The sequence below is a fragment of the Pelophylax lessonae genome, assembly GCF_965119305.1.
Source record: "Pelophylax lessonae genome assembly, chromosome: 7".
NCBI classification, from domain to species: Eukaryota; Metazoa; Chordata; class Amphibia; order Anura; family Ranidae; genus Pelophylax; species Pelophylax lessonae.
In genome coordinates this window covers 271,616,080-271,635,039 of record NC_138774.1, presented here as the reverse complement: position 1 = coordinate 271,635,039, position 18,960 = coordinate 271,616,080, and positions in this window count along the sequence as shown.

Sequence of the window (18,960 nt, the reverse complement as noted above, 5' to 3'; positions counted from 1 at the left end):
TTCCATCTACGATCAGCCTAGTTCTCCAACACCTTGCAATGCCAATACCTGTTTTTTGTCTGAATAATAAGTCATAGTATTATACTTGTGTGGCTTTGAGCTCATTTTGATCTTGCTTGCAACATTTGGAAGGTGTTGAAGTTTGCAAAACACCTTCTTTCGGTCAATAAAAGTGCCACTAATGTTTTCCTAAGGCCCTTTTAAACTCAAGACTCAACTAGACTCAATTAGAAGGTTTTGGCTGGAGTTGGGCTTCAGTAAGGGGCAGACCTCTGATTCTTGTACTGGTGACCATTCGCTAGCAGCAGAATCTCCGAAATTGAATTTTCATTATCATTATGGAAGTCACTAGCAAGAGCGGATTGTATTGAATACTGTAGGATGAATTTTAATGAATACAGTTGTGGCCAAACGTTTTGAGAATGACACAAAGTCTCCTGTCTCAGTGTTTTTAGGTCTTTTTGTCAGATGTTACTATGGTATACTGATGTATAATTACAAGCATTTCATAAGTGTCAAAGACTTTTATTGACAATTACATTGACTTTATGCAAAGAGTCAATATTTGCAGTCTTGACCCTTCTTTTTCAAGACCTCCGCAATTCTCCCTGGCATGCTATCAGTCAACTTCTGGGCCACATCCTGACTGATGGCAGCCCATTCTTGCATAATCACTGCTTGGGGTTGGTCAGAATTTGTGGGGGTTTATTTGTTCACCCGCCTCTTAAGGATTGACCACAAGTTCTCAATGGGATTAGGGTCTGGGGAGCTTCCTGGCCATGGACCCCACATTTTGATCTTTTGTTCGGTCAGAATGTTTATACTGCTCTGATAAACAGTGTCTATTTATGCAAATAAGTAAAGATCGGTTAAGTAAGGAGATTCTCAACTTATTTCCATAAATCAACAAAATATGAGATCGTTTTAAGTGACGCTAAACTGAAGATAAGGAGAATACAATTCTGTGCAAAAGTATATTTTTATTAAATACTTCAGTGCAAAATAAAATGTCAAATCAGTGATAAACACAAAGTTTAGAATAAAATGCAAAAAAATGTATCACACAGGTAATATGAGAATTATAATCAAAGAATATTATTTCAGAATAGTAAGATAACCATAACCAATGACTTCTAGAATATGATTAATAGCCTACCTAGAGGACATAAAAGATGGCAACCAATATGACAAATTTGACACGTGACTTCTCTCAGCCAACACCATGCATTGTTAAAATTTTAAGCCATTATTTATCGCTTAAAGAAAAACAAAATCTTCTGTTGAAACTTCAAGACTTTCTGTAAAGACATGTTGCTTAAAAGAATATGAACTTTCAATCACCTCCAAAACAAAATGGATGCCAAGCTGCTCAAAATTTCTATGTATAACATAATATGTATGGCCTTTATATAATTCCATCTTTAGTCCTCCCAATAATCCTGACAGTTCCCAAAGCCACTTAGTTATCACTTTGGCCTTATGGCAAGGTGCTCCATCATGCTGGAAAAGGCATTTTTCCTCACCAAACTGTTCTTGGATGGTTGGGAGAAGTTGCTTTTTTGTACCATTCTTCATTCATGGCTGTGTTCGTAGGCAAAAATATGAGTGAGCCCATTCCATTGGCTAAAAAGCAACCCCACACATGAATGGTCTCAGGATGCTTTACTGTTGGCATGACACAGGACTAATGATAGCGCTCACCTTTTCTTCTCCAGACAAGGTTTTTTCCGGGTGCCCCAAACAATCAGAAAGGGTATTCATCAAAGAAAACAGCTTTACTCCAGGCCTCAGCAGTCCAATCCTTGTACCTTTTGCAGAATATCAGTCTGTCCCTGATGTTTTTTCCTGGAGAGAAGTGGTTTCTTTGCTGCCCTTCCTTACACCAGGCCCTCCTCCAAAAGTATTCGCCTCACTGCAGGGGTGGACTGACAACTCATGGGGCCCCCGGGCAATCAGAGATCATGGGGCCCCCTGTGTCCACACTCAAGCCACACAAAGCCCCACCTACAAATTGCAGCTCAGCCACATAGAGTGGGCATTTAAATATCTACCACAGCATAGCCTGAATGGAAGGTCCTGGCTTCTTTCTGTAGTGTGTAGCCTCTCATGGGGCCCCCTACTGACCCTGGGCCCTCGGGCAGTGCCCTAATCCCCAAATGGTCAGTCCACCCCTGCCTCACTGTGCATGCAGATGCACTCACACCTGCCTGCTGCCATTCCTGATCAAGCTCTGCAGCGGTGTTGCCCCGATACCGCAGCAGAATCAACTGTAGAAGACTGTCCTACTGCTTGTTGGACTTTCTTGGGCGCCCTGAAGCATTCTTCACCAGTGCAGCGAAAATCTTTTTTATGGGAATAAGTTCATTTTCATGGCCAAGAGGGATTTTGCAATTATTTGCAATTCATCTGATTACTTTCATAGCATTCTGGAGTATATGCAAATTTCCATCATAAAAACTGAGGCAGCAGATTTTATGGAAATTAATATTTGTGTCATTCCCAAAACCTTTGGCCACAGCTGTATGTTGTGGGTGACGGAACCGTCCATCTGGCATGGGCCACATTGTATTTTTAAAGAAATTCTGTTGAAAAGTTTACTCAGCCTCTTATTGGTCTCAGATTTTGCTGTTCTTACAGGTCCTCTTAATTTCATTCAGATAAGCTTCTGAAATATGACATGCTTATCAGTTTATTGAATTACTTTCTATTTCATACAGTGATGTTTTTAAGTCTACTGGTCTTTTTAATTGATGTAGGTTTGCGTGTATGAGTTTGCAATTGTTCTATTTTTCATATTACTTCCATTTATTATGTAAAGAAGCAAATCCATTCATGTACTTTACATTTGTCACATATTATTTATTCAATACAACACAATGCAAAACTTGGTCTTAGAGGAGCACTCCCCCAACCAAAGCTTTAGAACCTCAGCAAAGAGTATGAAGGAGCTTACGTCTCTGGTTTATCGTGTTGAAGTTCTGTTCCAATTTTTTTCCTGCCAGGCCTCCTCCCTTCCCTCCTGTGGTGACTGGCATGGGTCATTGGCCTCATATGGCCCGCTAAGAACAGAATGATCTTGACAGCTCAGCTTAGAGTAACATCTCAACAAAATGCTGGTAGATTAGTTGGCTCCTGCCTAAATCGGTCTTAGTATGTGCATGTATGCATGTGAAGTAGGACCTTAGATTATAGGCTCCTTGAGGGCAGGGGTGTGAATGTACAGTGCTGGTCATTCTCCTTGACTGCGGTCACATAACAGCTGTTATTATTAGATTCCCTGGGTGGAGTTCTCCTTTAAAACAATTCATCATTACTGCTTTTGAAAGGAGCTTTTTTTGTACCAGAGTCTTTTTATTTTTTAAGAAAGCCCGTTCTTAGGGCAAGGTCAATCTTTTTCTTTTTGACTCCAGCAGGGCTGGGCTGGACTAATTCCAGGAGCCATGTAGGCATCCAAACAACTCCAGCAAAGTTTTTCGAACTACTTTTTTTCCCCAAAAATGGAAACCTTATTTTTCAGTAGAAGTGAAACCGGTCAATATTTCATGCTTGTGAATCTAGCAGATAACCCCGACGCCGACCATTTTTAGGGAGGACCTTCGATGGGACAGGTTTGAAAATCTTTAAAGCAATTCATCATTATTCCTCTCGGAAGGAGCTTTTTTTTTACCAGAGTACTTTTAAGAAAGCCCGTTCTTAGGGCAAGGTCAATATTTTTCTTTTTTGACTCCATCATTTACTCCTCACAATCCTTATTACCCAGCAGCAGGGCTGGGCTGGACTAATTGCAGGAGCCATGTAGGGGTGCAAACAACTCCAGCAAAGTTTTTGGAACTACTTTTTTTCCCCCAAAAATGGAAACCTTATTATTCTGTAGAAGTGAAACCGGTCAATATTTCATGCTTGTGAATCTAGCAGATAACCCAGATGCCGACCATTTTTTAGGTAGGACCTTCAATGGGACAAGTTTGAAAATCTTTAAAGTGATTCATCATTATTCCTCTTGGAAGGAGCTTTTTTTGTACCAGAGTCTTTTTAAGAAAGCCCGTTCTTAGGGGGAAGGTCAATATTTTTCTTCTTGACTCCATGTTTTACTCCTCACAATCCTTATTACCCAGCAGCAGGGCTGGGCTGGACTAATTGCAGGAGCCATGTAGGGGTGCAAACAACTCCAGCAAAGTTTTTGGAACTACTTTTTTTCCCCAAAAATGGAAAACTTATTTTTCTGTAGAAGTGAAACCGGTCACTATTTCATGCTTGTGAATCTAGCAGATAACCCCGACGCCGACTATTTTTAGGGAGGACCATCAATGGGACAGGTTTGAAAATCTTTAAAGCAATTCATCATTATTCCTCTTGGAAGGAGCTTTTTTTGTACCAGAGTCTTTTTAAGAAAGCCCGTTCTTAGGGCAAGGTCAATATTTTTCTTCTTGACTCCATGAGTTCCTTATTACCCAGCAGCAGGGCAGGACTAATTCCAGGAGCCATGTAGGGGTGAAAACAACTCTAGAAAAGTTTTTGGAACTACTTTTTTTTCCCAAAAATTGAAACATTATTGTTCTGTAGAAGTGAAACCGGTCAATATTTCATGCTTGTGGATCTAGCAGATAACCCTAACGCTTACCATTTTCAGGGAGGACCTTTAATGGGACAGGTTTGAAAATCTTGTCTGACCTTTACCATTTCACCTGGCAATAAGCAGACTCGGGAGAGTCCAATTTTCTCCTCCTTTCTGTAGGCAGAAACATTAACTCTCAGCCAAGCTAAACATTAAATGTATGCAAATTTTTTGTTTCATGGACAGCCTGATTGCTTATGAATGTCACACCTCTCAAGTTTTCTTAATGGGAATCTATAGTTTTATGTATTTTATTTTATTGAATTCTAAAAATACCTATTTTTAATGGGTTCTCTTAATTTGATCCATTTTAGGTAAAATGAAACGTTGCATAGGAATTCCTTCCTTATAGCTGAAATATGTTAAAAGTAGACTCGAATGGCCCAGAGGAAGGTGAAAATCCTGCAGCACACGTGGCATTGTCTTTAAAAGTCCATAGCTTGGTCACTAATTCACTTTATCTATTTCTAACAAGCAGTAAATTTGCTCTAATATTCATTTAAATTCATGATATTAAAGTCAATTATATATAAAAAATAAATATTTTTTAAAAAAAAACTGTCCATTTCAGTTTCAGTTAAGTGCATTCTGGATTTTCGGTACCGGAAATTTTCATTTCGGCGTACCACTTTTTTTTTTATAAAGGATCGATTGGGTAACGGGTGAACTGGGAAAACAGCACACCAATTAGCGGACCCTTTACAAATAGCCCACCCACAGTAAAACATACTGTACATCCATTCATTATCTGCAATATCTATAGTGTTTTAAGTGGTATTTTCCAATATTTAGAGTGAATTTTTGTCACCTTTTATGTTGGTGGTTGGTTATTCCGGTTTTAAAGGGTCAGCTCACAAGGTTCTAGTATTTCAGTTATGGATGGATGCCAGTGGTGTTGGTCACCCGATGGCTTCTATACCTCTGGAACTCCAGTGGTGATGTCCCTTCTCTGGATTTCCCAGTTCCGTCCTCTGCACCAAGCCATTATAAGTACAAGTACATGAAACCCAAGATGGTGTTTAATTGCCATGGCAGCCTTTTATTAACAACATAAAAATAACATATTAACATATGAACCTATAAACATATGAAACATATGAGCATCCAGAACAGTCTGACAAATAGGAGTCACAAGGTCCTTGTGGGCATCTACTTCTAGTACCTGTGTAAGCACTGCAAATGTTTAGGCCTCCAGCCTCAACAGACACCAACTCGGAGACAAACAACTACTCGTAGATACCACCAACCATAAAAATGGGAGCTGTACAGAGGACGGGTCCCAACCAGAATAAAGGGAGCCGTACTGAGGATGGGTCCCAACCATAAAAATGGGAGCCAAACAGAGGACGGGTCCCAGACATATTAAATGGGAGCCGTACAGAGGATGGGTCCAACCCAGAATAATGGGAGCCGTACCTAGGACGAGTTTCAACCATAATAATGGGAGCAGTACAGAGGACGGGTCCCAACCATAATAATGGGAGCCGTACAGAGGACGGGTCCCAACCATAATAATGGGAGCCGTACAGAGGACGGGTCCCAACGAGAATAATGGGAGCCGTACCGAGGACGGTCCCAACCATAATAATGGGAGCCGTACAGAGGACGGGTCCCAACCATAATAATGTGAGCCGTACTGAGGATGGGTCCCAGCCATATTAAATGGGAGCTGTACCGAGGATGGGTCCCAACCAGAATAATGGGAGCCGTACCGAGGACGAGTCTCAATCATAATAATGGGATCAGTACTGAGGACGGGTCCCAAACATAATAATGGGAGCCGTACAGAGGACGGGCCCCAACTATAATAATGGAAGCCATAGCGAGGACGGGTCCCAACCATAATAATGGGAACCATACTGACGATGGGTCCCAACCATAATAAATGGGAGCCATACTGAGGATTTGTCCCAACCATAATAATGGGAGCCATACTGAGGATGGGTCCCAACCATAATAATGGGAGCCGTACTGAGGATGGATCCCAACCATAATAACGGAAGCCGTAGCGAGGACGGGTCCCAACCATAATAATGGGAGCCGTACTGAGGATGGGTCGCGACCATAATAATGGGAGCTGTACTGAGGATGGGTGCCAACCATAATAATGGGAGCCGTACCGAGGACAGGTCCCTACATATGTACGTATTTTTCCATAATAAAACCCATATAAGGACCTTGTACCACGCTGGCTGCCACGACTATGCCATCAGATCACAGTTCAACCTCAGACTAAAAACTACTGAACACAGTAAGGGTGGGAGGGTGGGCAGTTGTCTCAAGCATGCTCTCCTGGAGACTGAAGACCTGAGACCCTCCTACAGATCTCCCCTTACTGCAGCCCCACTTGCTACCGCCCACCCCACCAATCATGTAAGTGCTATTTTATTAATAACCTGAGACCCTCCTACAGATCTCCCCTTACTGCAGCCCCACTTGCTGCCGCCCACCCCACCAATCATGTACAGTAAGTGCTATTTTAATAATGCTTTAAACTGCCCAGAAACACCTTCCCCATACCAAACCTCTTTTAACCCTGTCATGGCGGCCCTGCGTTCATGCTTTTTATTTTCTGACTCCGGGCCTTTCTGGGAGCTGGGAATTCAGGGGAAAAGACTTTGCTGCAAAAGTCCAGGAACCTTTAAAATGTAGATGAATCAACGAGCTCCTATCCACCTCAACCTGAAATATCAATGCTGGGTATACTGCTAGTTTATCTTTTTTTTAAGTGTATTTAAATATTTTGAGCATTTTCTTTTTTATTATCGGTTAGATTTCTGTTTAGATAATATGTATTTAAATGTTATTTTTGTATGTGCTTATCGGTCGCTCAGATCGCAGTATTAAAGATGTGATAGAAATGAATGTGCCTTTTTTTACCTGTGGACGATGCAAACATATTTTGTGTCACTTTTATTTTGCAATAAAACAACTGAATGTTTTACTAATATGCTTCTGATTTGTTTTTATGTAGACTCCGTTGCACAGAAATCTTGGGTTATATGATTTCTGTTTGGAAGCCAGGTGCAGTCTACTTTTTCCATTGTAGGTGGCGCTTGTCCGTAGTTCCATTGCAGTTGGGAAAGAAGTTAAGATAAACATGGTTTCTCTATGGTTTCCTGGGTCACTGGGGGAGCTATCCAATTGGATGCTGCCACCTCATGTGCTCTAGCAGCCATCTTGGTTCAGACAGAGCCTATTTAAGGCCCTGGTTCCCAGGCTTGGCCTGCATTTCGCGTATGGGTAGTGTAGGGACGGGTCACCTGTCTGACAGGGACAATGATTAGTGGCAGGGAGAGGTTACAGGCGAGTAGGAAAAGGACAGGGACACGCCATTCTTCCTGAAAAATCTCCCTATTTGGGTACAGACCGGCCAGGTCGCATTCAAGACAGACACTGTCGGCACATCTGAGACCTGCTCCACTACGCACCACTGTTCTATGCTGGGAGTGTTAGCGATTGGGTGCCTTCCCACCGAATTGTTGTGAATTACTGGATTCTGCATCAAAGTGTTACTAAACCCAGGAACCTGCATTCACTATATCTGGTCTCCCACAGTACACAGAATATGGAAATGCAATTAATTTTTTCATCAGCAATATATAGCAGTCTTGTGACTTCTATCAGTGTCTGGTTAAAGCTTGTACGGGGAGTTTTCCTCCTGCTCTGACTGTCTTATGACCCTCTGTTTGGACAGTGTTACGACCCAACCCCACCCCACCAAGCACCGGACGCATGGATTCCAATGGGTTTTTTTTTTAAGCACCTGATTAGAGCCAGAGGCTCTAATAGGCTTCAAAAAAAGGGTGGGCTCAGGGGGCAGAGCACTGCGCCCCCGAGCCCACCCAGTTGAATGCCAATAGTGAATAAATATTCGCTATTGTCACACAGATTCTCCTCCTGGCCAATCAGGAAGCGTGTCCTGAGACCCGTTTCCCGATTGGCCGAAAGGAGAAGGCATCCTATTGCCGAAGGAGGAGGAGGGAGGAGACGCAGGGGAAGCCCGACCAATGTAGGGGGACACAGAGGAGACTGAGGGAGAAGCCCGCCGCTTCCACATGTCTGTCCAGGGGCAGCACAGGGTGAGTGAGCCGGCGACCGGGGGGGTGTATGGGATGCGGGCTGGAGCTGCTGTGGTCCGTGGTCAGGTCTGTCTGCCGCCCCCCCGACCCCATGGAGCACCAGGTCTGAATGAAGCTCTAATGTTTGCTTGTTCAGATATGTTGAAATAGTTAAAATTTCAATGGCAATGTTCGTGTTCTACAGATAAAAGTACATTTTCTCATTAGTAAATAATAAATAAAAGTAAATAATAAATAAAAGTAAAACAATAAAGCCACCAGATCAAAAAATCCCATCAAGGCTGGCTAATAGTCCTTTTGAATGAGGCTTCCAATGCCAGAACACTGCAGCTCTCCTAAATATCCACTGGGTGGTGGAAAAGGGAATCTGTACAAGGAATCCAAAAGAGAATACCGCACGGCCGCCCTAGCATAATACTGCTTTTATTGGAAACATGCAGGAAGCTTGATAACATTTGCACTCCCATTTAGAAGGCCAATTGAGGGCGTATACAGTATATAGTATAATTGTGTACTCCCCTCTCCTGGATCGCCGCTGCAAGAAGTTTTAAGCCGACAAACCTCCACCTCCAAACCAGCTGGCAATTCCCGGGTCCTCCTGTACAGAGCTCTGGCGTGCTCACTGGAGAGCGCCGGTGCCCGGACCAGCCGACGCTGCGCGTGAGCATGAGCAACTCCTGAAAGACCAGGGTAAGAAAGAAAGAGAGATGCAGAGGCCAATGCGCAACCACGTAGGTTGCTAGGACAACGCGTATCGGAGGCATGGCCTCCTTCCTCAGGTCACCTCTCTCTCTTTCCTTGTCTTCTGGGAGTCCCCCTCGGTCACGCGCAGGGCTGACTTTTCCGGGTGCAGGCGCACTCCAGTGAGCACGCCAGAGCTCTGTACAGGAGGACCTGGAAATTGCCATCTGGTTTGGAGGTGGAGGTTTGTCGGCTTCAAACTTCTTGCCGCGGCAATCCAGGAGAGGGGAGTACACAATTATACTATATACCAGTGATGGCAAACCTCGGCACCCCAGATGTTTTGGAACTACATTTCCCATGATGCTCATGCACTCTGCGGTGTAGCTGAGTATCATGGGAAATATAGTTCCAAAACATCTGGGGGTGCCAAGGTTCGCCATCACTGCTATACAATTGGCCTTCTAAATAGGAGTGCAAATTTTATCAAGCTTCCTGCATGTTTCCAATAAAAGCAGTATTATGTTAGGGCGGCCGTGTGCTATTCTCTTTTTGATTCCTTGTACATTTTCTCATTCGTGTATATCTGATACTTCTTTCACTTTTTTTTTCATTCAGTAGAATATGTTTTGACAGCTGGAAAAGAACTGCCATTTTTACCCACCAGGTGGCAGTGCAGGTCCTCTGCATTAAATGCTATACTTACTGTATAAAATTAGTTTCCAGCCTTATTACATAATGTGAAATGGTACCTCTGGTACCTCTAATGCATGTTATCCAAAAACCCCCTAAGGTGCGTTTGTTGATTGGCTGTTCTCTAAAACAGGAACATTTTCTCCGCTGCCACCTAAATGTATGCTGACATTTTTAAGTACCTCTTTTTTTTATTTATTTTTTTACAGTTTCTCTTTCCTGCCAATCGGCAGTTTATAATGAGGCTAGTGTGCCGCATTTGCAAAGCAAGCATTTGGCTTGCAGTTGAAGGGTGACCCTATTGACTTTAAAGGCTTTGTTTGAATGGCAGTGCAGTGTCACCTGTGAACTTGGCACGTTGTGTTAAATTTGCAGTTGCCTCAACACGAAGCATTAGGTCTACTGCATGTGAGCAGCCTCTTCTAGCTTTTATTTAGCCTTTAGGCTCCATTCACATATAGGCGTCTCGGATCGCAGGCAGAACTGCCGCGATTCTGCCCGCGATCCTGAACCATTGCAAGTCGCGGGAGGCCTGTGCAATTCCTTAGGTGCAGGAACTCCCCCTTCTAAGTCACTTTGTGTCTCCGCCCCCTACCCACCTCTGAGCACTAACCCTTAGTTCCGCCCCTACTCACTTCCAAGCACCAACCTTTGGTTCCACCCCTACCCACCTCCGAGCACTAACCCTTGGTTCCACCCCTACCCACCTCAGAGCATCAACCCTTGGTTCGGCCCCTACCCTCCTCCGAGCACCAACCCTTGGTTCCGCCCCTACCCACCTCCGAGCACCAACCCTTGGTTCCGCTCCTACCCACCTCCGAGCACTAACCCTTGGTTCTGCCCCTACCCACCTCCGAGCACTAACCCTTGGTTCTGCCCCTACCCACCTTCGAGCACTAACCCTTGGTTCCGCCCCTACCCACCTCCGAGCACTAACCCTTGGTTCTGCCCCTACCCACCTCCGAGCACTAACCCTTGGTTCTGCCCCTACCCACCTCCGAGCACTAACCCTTGGTTCTGCCCCTACCCACCTTCGAGCACTAACCCTTGGTTCCGCCCCTACCCACCTCCGAGCACTAACCCTTGGTTCCACCCCTTCCCACCTCTAAACACAGCACGATTGTTGCCAGATGAATCAAGGTAAAATCGCACAAACAGAATCGCAGGATGCATGTCGCCCAAAAAAAAAGTACAAGAACTTATTTTGGGTGACAGGCATCCCGCGATTCTGTTTGCGCGATTTTACTACAATTCGTCGGGCGGCAATCGCAGCAAAATCGTGACGCATTTTGGGTGCCATTGCAAGTCACGAGAGAATCGCACGGGCGTCCTGCCACTTGCAATGGTTTGGGATTGCGGGCAGAATCGCAATCTGAGACGCCTATATGTGAATGGAGCCTTAGGTGGGCAGCTGTGGGGCAGTAAAACAGCAGCTCAGTCATCTGTTTTTAACCTCCAGGCCTCCAATGCTAGCTTTCTGCAAAACTGAATTTCAACTTTCAGAAAAAATACATTTTTGTTCTGGAAATGTCATATTTTTTTCCTGTGGCAGAGCAACACTGTGTTCTCAATATCCCGCTTTAGGATTAAAGGATTATTGTGCCCAAAATAGCATTTTCATCCGAGGAATGCCACTTTATATTTTGGGTACACCATGCTACATTTCTCAAGAAAATGACAAAGTAAAGGCTAAAATCACAAGCTACACGAGTAGTGTGACCTAGGATAGAATTGTCCGTTTTAGTAGGGAAATTAGCGATTTCTTGCAATACACACTTACAGGAGCAAACGCAGGATTTTAGAAAAATCATTACCAAATTATAGCCAGGAAACTGCCATATATGGAAGTCAACAATTTATAAATTATAGCCAGGCAACTGTCATATATGGAGGTCAACAATTTAAAAATTATAGCCAGGCAACTGCCATATATGGATGACAACAATTTATAAATTATAGCCATGCAACTGTCATATATGGAGGTCAACAATTTATAAATTATAGCCAGGCAACTGCTATATATGGAGGTCAACAATTTATAAATTATAGCCAGGCAACTGCTATATATGGAGGTCAACAATTTATAAATTATAGCCAGGCAACTGTCATATACGGAAGTCAACAATTTATAAATTACAGCCAGACAACTGTCATATATGGAGGTCAACAATTTATAAATTATAGCCAGGCAACTGCTATATATGGAGGTCAACAATTTATAAATTATAGCCAGACAACTGCTATATATGGAGGTCAACAATTTATAAATTATAGCCAGGCAACTGCCATTTATGGATGACAACAATTTATAAATTATAGCCATGCAACTGTCATATATGGAGGTCAACAATTTATAAATTATAGCCAGGCAACTGCTATATATGGAGGTCAACAATTTATAAATTATAGCCAGGCAACTGTCATATATGGAAGTCAACAATTTATAAATTACAGCCAGGCAACTGTCATATATGGAGGTCAACAATTTATAAATTATAGCCATGCAACTGTCATATATGGAGGTCAACAATTTATAAATTATAGCAAAGCAACTGTCATATATGAAGGTCAAGAATTTATAAATTATAGCCAGGTAACTGTCATATATGGAGGTCAATAATTTATAAATTATAGCCAGGCAACTGTCATATATGGAGGTCAACAATTTATAATTTATAGCCAGGCAACTGTCATATATGGAGGTCAACAATTTATAAATTATAGCCAGGCAACTGCTATATATGGAGGTCAACAATTTATAAATTATAGCCAGGCAACTGCTATATATGGAGGTTAACAATTTATAAATTATAGCCAGGCAACTGCCATATATGGAGGTCAACAATGGCAGTCTTCATTAATCCCCACGACAGCTCTCCTTTAAAAGAAAAATTCAGAGACTGTCATTGCTGCCTGGCTGCCTCTGACTGTAAATACTTTGAGACACTGACCTGGAACAAGTATGGGGTGGTCCTGAGCTCCTCCCACTGTAGCTGTCATAACCAACGGCTGTCGAGTTCTTCTGCAATTCTCACCCAAAAGCACTGCGAAAAGCCTTCTGAATGTTGCTGATCAACCTGAGATCAAGTAAACCAGAGTCATCCAATTGTACAGATGCAGAGTTGGAGGAGAGGACAGAATAGAAGCGGGGAACCTACAGTTTGTTTACAATTTTTTTGTGGCAAACAGCCACACAGTGAAAATCGCTATATTGGGGCAGAAGGTCTTTATCCTAGTGCACATAGGTCACACACAAGACCCGCGGGCCGAATCCAGCCCACCAGGCCATTTTATTTGGCCCTCACACCTGTTCTGCAGTTGTAGCACCCCCCTCGTTTCCGCCCCCACTTTGTCTCATCAGCAGATGGGATGATAGAACTCCAACACCAGATCCTGAGCTTCTCCATACAGCTGCAGAGAGGCTCGTCTCTGCCCCGGTTTCAGCAGACACCAGGAGAGAGAAGGACAGAACTAATTTGCCAGATCCTGCGCCTCTCTGTGCAGCCACAGCACCTCCTGGTCTCAGCATTCAGGAGACTCAAGCAGCTGACCCCAGTCCTCCTCTGGTTCTCCTCCAGACCCTGCACTTTCTGCTTCCCATCTCCATCCTCAGCTTCTTCCCAGCAGCAGCACAAGGTAAGCACTGTGAGGCAAGAGAGGGTGGGGGGTTCTTGACTTCTGATGGTGGGGGGGCTCTTTAATTCTGACTTAAGGAGGGTGGGGTGCTCTGCACATTTGCTTATAATTAATAAGAGAATAAAACAATTCTATGCCAGTTGAAAAGGAGGGTCTCACACTGCTGGTATCATAAATAAAAGATACATTCAGGGCTTTTTTTCAGCGGGAATGTAGTTCCGGCACCTCCAACACTGAATGTATGCCATGGCAATGGATGTTGGAGGGTCTACTGAATCTGGCTGCTTGGGGATCTATTGCTGCTGGAGGGGATCTATTTTTGCATGGCAATCTATTGTTGCTGGTGGAGTATCTTTTGTTACTAGGGGTTAAATGCTGCTGGAAGGGATCTACTGTTTAGGGAGGGGTCTACTGTTGCTGGCTGCTAGAGAGTCTATTGATGCTGGCTGCTGGGAGATCTGTTGCTGCTGGGGGGGGGGGGGAGACTATTGATGCTGGCTGCGGGGGATCTATTTTATTGCTTTTCTTGTTATTACCAAATTCCATACATCCACTACAAAATTATACTTGGCTCTATATTCTCTAAAAGGGGCTGTACTGGAAGCTGGGTAGGGGGTAGAACCAGGGTTGGTGCTCGTAGGTGGGTAGGGGCGGAAACAAGGGTTAGTGCTTCGGAGCTGGGTAGGGGCAGAACCAAGGGTTGGTGCTCGGAGGTGGGTAGGGGTGGAACCAAGGGTTAGTGCTCGGAGGTGAGTAGGGGCGGAACCAAGGGTTAGTGCTCAGAGGTGGGTAGGGGTGAAACCAAGGGTTGGTGTTCAGAGGTGGGTAGGGGTGGAACCAAGGGTTGGTGCCCGGAGGTGGGTAGGGGCAGAGCCAAGGGTTGGTGCTCAGAGGTGGGTAGGGGCGGAACAAAGGGTTAGTGCTCGGAGGTGGGTAGGAGCAGAACCAAGGGTTAGTGCTCGGAGGTGGGTAGGGGCGGAACCAAGGGTTAGTGCTCGGAGGTAGGTAGTGGCGGAACCAAGGGTTGGTGCTCGGAGGTGGGTAGGGGCAGAACCAAGGGTTGTGCTCGGAGGTGGGTGGGGGCGGAACCAAGGGTTAGTGCTCAGAGGTAGGTAGGGACGGAACCAAGGGTTAGTGCTCGGAGGTAGGTAGGGACGGAACCAAGGGTTAGTGCTCGGAGGTAGGTAGGGGCGGAACCAAGGGTTGGTGCTCGGAGGTGGGTAGGGGCGGAACAAAGGGTTAGTGCTCGGAGGTGGGTAGGGGCGGAACCAAGGGTTAGTGCTCGGAGGTAGGTAGGGGCGGAACCAAGGGTTGGTGCTCGGAGGTGGGTAGGGGCAGAACCAAGGGTTAGTGCTCGGAGGTGGGTAGGGGCGGAACCAAGGGTTAGTGCTCGGAGGTGGGTAGGGGCGGAACCAAGGGTTAGTGCTCGGAGGTGGGTAGGGGCGGAACCAAGGGTTAGTGCTCAGAGGTGGGTAGGGGGCGGAGACCCAAAGTGACTTAGAAGGGGGAGTTCCTGCACCTATTCTCTGAGAAGAAAGCCCTAGATACATTTATATAGTCTTACAGAGACAACCAGCCCTTTGAGGGCCCATTCAGTTTGACGCCCATCTCCTAGTGGGAGGCACTCATGGAGTTGGGGGGAAATTTGTTACAAGTAAATTACACGGAGGTACAGTTGTTCGTTAGGGAATACAGTGGTGTCGCCTCCTCTCCTCCATCCCCAGCAGCAGCCTGCTAATTACACAATAAAGAAGCAGCAATACACTAATAAGTCAACAGCTCTGCTCACTCTTCTCTCTCCTTCTGTCAGCATGTGTGCATGCAGAAAGGTCTGATTGCCTGCTAGTGCTGTTTCTCCCACTTTTAGATTGAGTTCTGCTGTGCAGGAGATGACAGGAGTACGATATAAAGACAGATTCAACTATGCTAGCTTTCTGCAAAACTAAATTTCAACTTTCAGAAAAAAATAAATTTTTGTTCTGGAAATGTCATATTTTTTCCTGTGGCAGAGAAACACTGTGTTCTCCATATCCAGCTTTAGGATTAAAGGATTATTGTGCCCAAAATAGCATTTTCATCCGAGGAATGCCACTTCATATTTTGGGTACACCAGGCTACATTTCTCAAGAAAAAGGTAAAGTAAAGGATAAAATCACAAGCCGCACGAGTAGTGTGACCTAGGATAGAATTGTCCGTTTTAGTAAGGAAATTAGCAATTTCTTGCAATACACAATTACTGGAGCAAACGCAGGATTTCAGAAAAACATTTTAAAAGGTAGACTAATAGGAAGCAGATAAATCGGTATCACTGTGTTACCAATAGCTGTGAAGGTAAGTTCACAGTGCTGAAAATATACACTATATACAAATATAAAAAATATAATAAATAAATATAAAATATACAGTATATTACCAAAAGTATTGGGACGCCAGCCTTTACACGCACATAAACGTTAATGGCATCCCAGTCTTAGTCTGTAGGGTTCAGCATTGAGTTGGCCCACCCTTTGCAGCTATAACAGCTTCAACTCTTCTGGGAAGGCTGTCCACAAGGTTTAGGAGTGGGTCTATGGGAATGTTTGACCATTCTTCCAGAAGCACATTTGTGAGGTCAGGCACTGATGTTAGATGAGAAGGCCTGGCTTGCAGTCTGCACTCTAATTTATCCCAATGTGTTCTTTCGGGTTGAGGTCAGGACAGTCAAGTTCCTCCACCCCAAACTCGCTCATCCATGTCTTTATATGCAGGAGTTCAATAGCTGCAGTAGAATAAGTGTGCTGTTCGCCCGAAGGTGCTAGGCCTTGAGGTTTCTTTAGGGGTGCCTTGGCAAACCGCCAAAAAATGTCCTAAAAATTGTATACAAGTTGGCGTGTGGATGAAGGCTGCCTTTTTAGTTACACAAAGTCACAGATTTACATTGTGCACCATTACAACCTTCTAGGTGCTGGCATCCTAACGATCAATGGCATCATCAGTTGATAAGGAGGATGTCAGTCACCTACAGAGCATCCTTGTTTGACCCTCCCCTGCCCCTCTCCATCAGTGTTGGGTTCTCATTAGCTGAGTGATGGAGAAAAACAGAGGGAGAAGAGAAACATTGGAATACTAGTCAGTACCAGTTTGCAAAAGTATATTTGCTTTAAAAGAATAAATCACCTCTAAAGTTGGGTGTCCTACTTGGACTTTTGGATGTTGCTCCATTATGTAAAACTATTAGAATAGCTTTTACATTTTCGAATGGGATGCCTCGATACTATCTATAATTTGTAAAGGATGCATCGAGACTGTCCATAATTTGTAAAGGGTTCCTCAAGACTGTCCATAATTTGTAAAGGGTGCCTCAAGACTGTCCATAATTTGTAAAGGGTTCCTCAAGACTGTCCATAATTTGTAAAGGGTGCCTCAAGACTGTCCATAATTTTTGAAGGGTGCCTCAAGACTGTCCATAATTTGTAAAGGGTGCCTCAAGACTGTCCATAATTTGTAAAGGGTTCCTCAAGACTGTCCATAATTTGTAAAGGGTTCCTCAAGACTGTCCATAATTTGTAAAGGGTGCCTCAAGACTGTCCATAAGTTTTGAAGGATGCCTCAAGACTGTCCATAATTTGTAAAAGGTGTCTTGAGACTGGTCAATATTTTTAAAGGGTGCCTCAAGACTGTCCATAATTTTTGAAGGGTGCCTTGAGACTGTCCATAATTTGTAAAGGGTGTCTTGAGACTGGTCAATATTTTTAAAGGGTGCCTCAAGACTGTTCATCATTTTTAAAGGGTGCCTCAAGACTGTTCATCATTTTTAAAGGGTGCCTTGACTGAAAGAGGTTGAGAAACACTGATGTTTGATCACTTTAACCACTTCCTGTGTGCCTAGGCCAGTGATGGCGAATCTTGGCACTCCAGATGTTTTGGAATTATATTTCCTATGATGCTCACCTACACTGCAGCGTGCATGAGCATCATGGGAAATGTGGTTCCAAAACATCTGGGGTGCCAAGATTCGCCATCACTGGCCTAGGCTATCATGAACACACCACCTGGGGGGTACATCATCATGCCAGCCTGGGCTCACAGTACTCCCGGACAGTGCAGTGTCACACATCATTATATGGACACCATACTTTTATGAGTAGACATCAGTGCTTTAAGTGGCCCAAAGAGGTGCCGGTACTTTATTATAGCCTATACATTTTTTTGCCCCCCCACCCCACATCAGGGTCCCCACAGAGCACCCCCCCCCCCCCTGGCCTGGGACTCCGGAGCAGGGGGACTCACTGGTGGTGACTGGTCTGGCTCTGGAGTGGGAAATATTCTTGGGGGGGGGGGGGGGATTGAGGGCGCAGATGTCCAAAATGAGTGTCCTGAGGTGGCGGTATGCTCAAGAGCCATATTTGGAAGTGGCGGTACTGAGTACCAGTGCATACCGGCCCACTTAAACCACTGGTAGACATCACCCCTGGTAAGGAAGAAGAGGAAGGACCAATGACTTCTCCATACCAGCCAGAATGACTGCAGGAATCAAGGTATATACAATAAAAAAAGATTGAAAACGTGATGGAAGAAGAGAGGCTATAGGGTGTTTGGAGGAAATGTGGAGTTGGGCTTTAAAGTCCTAATGCCGTTTGTAAAGTTATAAAGCAAAGTTAGAGCTAATTGGGGCCCTGGGAAGGAGAATCACGCCATATACATGATGACGGACCAAATGCAATTGTTAGGTAGTTGCTTTGGCAAACAGAAATTGTTCTTTCCCATGATAGCAGATCTTCTGTCACTCATTGTGAATGAAAGCTTTACATTTTACCATTTTCAAGAATGATTTTATTCACTGAGAAGAACAATGACACAGAACTTGTACAGCGATAGCTGTTTCCCATAAAATTCCCCAGCCCACGTTATATTGTTCATTGCCAGGGCTCCTTCATTAGCAGACACAATGGAGAATTCGCTGGCATGCTTCTGTCAGAGTTGGGTATTAAAAAATAAGGTACAAGGAATCATTTTAAATGATAAGGGTGCACACGTACAGAACGCTTAGAGATGTATCAGAGATTTTTACTCCTAAACCCCAAATTCTTAATAACAATAAGGTTATGAAAAGCATTAACAATGACAAATGAATTTGCTGTGATTTGCTCAGCGGATTTGGCAAATATAAACCGGTAACTGGGATTAAAGTGTATGTCCAACTAAAACATTTTTAACCTTTAGGTGGTGAAGGTTGGAACAAGGGTCCTAAAACCTTTTTAAATAAAGAGACGT